The sequence below is a fragment of the Stegastes partitus genome, unplaced genomic scaffold (genome assembly GCF_000690725.1).
Source record: "Stegastes partitus isolate 25-593 unplaced genomic scaffold, Stegastes_partitus-1.0.2 Scaffold1744, whole genome shotgun sequence".
In the NCBI taxonomy this organism is placed as follows: Eukaryota; Metazoa; Chordata; class Actinopteri; family Pomacentridae; genus Stegastes; species Stegastes partitus.
Genome location: NW_007579475.1, coordinates 188,236 through 192,055, shown reverse-complemented (window position 1 = coordinate 192,055; position 3,820 = coordinate 188,236).

Below are 3,820 nucleotides of genomic sequence, written 5' to 3'. Positions count from 1 at the left end.
TGTAACTTCAATATAAATTAAACTAAATAAATGTACAACACAGTTTTGAGCGCTGTGAGTTTCCTCTTCTACGGCTTATTCAGTCACAATCTTTCCCACACTGGGTGTACTTAAAAGAAAAAAATGCACACCTACCCTCTTTCTGACAATGATTGTAATGACAGTGTTGAAGTAAGAAAACTAACTGGTGTGGTCATTAAATATTTAAGATTAAATTGTAGTACTGACTGTTTGTTTGATACATTCCGTATTAAATGTTTGTTTGCAGTTGCAGACAAGAGCATTACAGGCAACCTTACACTTGCCTTAAAATTACATTGAATAAGTGTTGAATAAAATGGTTAAGTTAAATTTGGTACGGTCTCGGTCTAGACTCGGTCTCGCTTTGTCTTGGTCTCGGTCTAGACTCGGTCTCGACCCCTCAAAGTCTTGGTCTTGTCTCTGTCTTGATACATTGTGGTCTCGGCCATGTCTTGGTCTCGGTTTAGGTGGTCTCGACTACAACACTAGCACCAGCATCAGAAACCGGCTGAGGAGAGGGGCATACAACCCACCACTGCCTAGCATCCTGCTGGTCCAGTCCCCGGAGAACAAACTGGATGATCTCAGAGCCAGGATCAATTTCCAGAGGGACATAAGTTACTGTAACATTGTCTGCCTCACCAAGACATGGCTAACCCCCATGGTCCCGGACAATGCTGAGCAAAGTCCTTTACAGTTCATCGCGAGGACAGAAGAGTCCGGCAAATCAAGGGGTGGAGGTGTGTGTCTGATGGTGAACAACAACTGGTGTGATAGCAGGAATGTTGTCCCTCTCTCCTATTTCTGTTCACCAAAGCTGGAGCTTCTCACCATAAAATGCTGCCGTGAGTTAGAACATGGACACCGCTCTCTCTGACCTGCATGAGGCTCTTGCTAGCCACCAGGCTAACCACCGAGATGCAGCCCTCATTATTGCCGGAGACTTCAACAGTGCAAACCTGCAGAAGGTGAGACTGGACCTTCACCAGCACATTTTCTGTCCCACCAGAGGGGACAGAACTTTAGACCACTGTCACACACTGTTCAGAGAGGGGTACAAAGCCAGATCTCTCCCTCCGTTTGGTAAGTCGGACCATGCTGCTATCTTCCTGACACCAAAATATAAACACAGGAAGCCCTGGTGCAGAGAGAGGTTCCACGCTGGACCGACCAATCAGAGGCCGCTCTGCAGGACGCCTTGAAAAACATGGACTGGATCATGTGACAGGACAGCTTGGACGATGACATCAGTGTGTTTACGGATGGAGTTGTGGGATTTATTGGAAACTAATGAATGACACCATCCCAAAGATTACTGTCAGAATGTTTCCCAACCTGAAGCCCTGGGTGGACAAAACCATCCACGACGCCTTGAAGTCTTGCATCGCTGCCTACAATATTGGGCTTGTCACTGGGTACATGGAAGAGTACAAGGCTGCCACATACGGTGTCCACAGAGTGGTGAAAGAGGCCAAATGCTGCTATAGGAGGAAGCTGGAGTCACAAATGGAACAATCCAACTCCAGAGAACTGTGGCATGGACTACAAAACGACACACGCAGGTAAACATCGACACTTCTCTCACTGACCTTCTGAACACGATCTATGCTTGGATTGAGACAAACAGCTTACGAGCCAACACACGGCCCGATGGAGAGGAGGAGGTGTTCACCGTGATATGGAGCACAAGGAGGAGGAGGAGGACGTTTAGGAGCACAAACACCAGGAAGACTGCGGGACCATATGGGATTAACAGACATGTCCTGAAAGCCTATGCTGACCAGCGAGCACCTGTGTTTACCATTATCTTCAACCTCCCCCTCTCTCGGTGCATCATCCCCACCTGCCTTAAACAGTCTGTTTTAGTCCATGTCCCAAAGAAAGCCTAGCCTACCTCCCTAAATAACGACCGGCCAACAGCCCTGACATCTGTGGTGATGAAATGTTTGGAGCGGCTGGTCATAAACGTCCTCACCTTCTCCCTTACTGACACCCTGGACCCCCTGCAATTTGCTCATTGCCCCAACAGATCCACAGATGACGCCACAGCCTTCCTGCTCCACACACATGGACACTCCACATAAGCACACTGGTGAAGAAGGCCCATCAACATCTCTACCACCTCAGACGTCTACGGGACTTCAAGCTCCCCGTCAGGGTGCTCAGCAACTTCTACACCTGCCCCATAGAGAGCATCCTGGCAGGTAGCATCACCACCTGGATGGGCAGCTGCACAAAACAGGACTTCCTGGCCTTCAGGAGGGTGGTCGGCTCTGTCTAATCAGAACCATTCTCCCCAACCTGCAGGACATATATAATGAACAGTGCAGATCCAGGGCCTTGAAACTCATACAGCAGCCCAGTCACCCCGGAAACAGACTGTTGTCTCTGTCGACTGTTCTCTCTGCTGCCTTCAGGTAGATGCTTCTGCTGCCTGAAGGCCAACACAGAAAGATGTGGAGGAGCTTCTTTCTTGAGGCCATCCACATCCTGAGCAAGAACTGAAAGGACTTTACTGGACACACAGCCACACTGCACACGACATACACGCTACATATTCATACATGCCTTTGCACATGCACACTTCACACCACTACATACACACACTCTACACACACATATTTAGACAAAACAACAATAACACTACAAGAGTCACTTTACATTTCAAATCCTATTCTGTAGACACTTTATATTTAAAAATGTAAACCCTTATATCCAGTTGCAAATATACCTATGCAGGCTCTTTGTTTTTTGTTTTTTGTGCTGTACCTTGTTTTTGTGTGTTCCAGATACACAATGCATGTTACTACACACTGTACAATTGTGTACGTAGCAAATCAACTTGATTTGATTTGATTTATAAAACTTGTGTCTTTAAGCCTTTTTCTTACTTTCGTTCTTTGTATACTTTAAATTTACAGTATTTTTCTCATCTTTTGCTGTTTTCTGCTGTTAAACTAACAATAATTCATTGATAACATCAGTGTGATCTTTATGCCACACATCTGTACACTTTGCTGTATTTTTCTGTGTTTTCTGTCCGTTCACTTCTTGGTTCTCTGGAGAATCTGCAGCAGCACCAGTAGTTATGTAACAGTGAGGTAGACTGAGAGTTGTCGAATTAATTAAAGCTCTTCATCTCCCAGGACACTTTCTGAGTCTATGTGTCTCCACCACACAGTGGCAGGATGGATGGAGTCCAGAACAGAACAGAACCACCAGGTTCTACATGGAGACCCACAAACCATCTGAACCACATTTAAATAGATTTACATAAAATGCACAACCACACAGGGGAATGAAATGTGTTTATCCTCTGAACTCGTAATCGTTTCTGATCATTTTTAGCCCTTAGAATGTCTCATGTTCCTTCACTGAGGTTCATGTTTGTCTGCAACGTAAAGTCCTGCAGCTGTGAGGAACCAGAACATGAAGGAGGAGACAGAACTCAGAGACGTCTTCTGTCAGCAGGACTCAGAACCACAGAGACCAGAGAGAAGAGACGTTTCTTGTATTGTTTATTTTACTAAAATGTACAAACCTGGAATCATCCGGTCCACAGATGTTGTTATAAAATGTGTTTTCTTCAAAAGATGAAAACTAAATCAGACGGAAACTGTAACGTTTCAGCTTTCTGACAGTCCTTGATTGTCTCGTTTGTTACATGCTCTCAAGAAAATTAACCAAATCTGAGTTTAAAATTATGAGACTTTGTCAAAACCAGAAGCTTCCTCTTCCTGGTTAGGATCCAGTAGAACCAGAACTTTCGTCCTCCTGGTTCTGATCCTCCACCACTGAC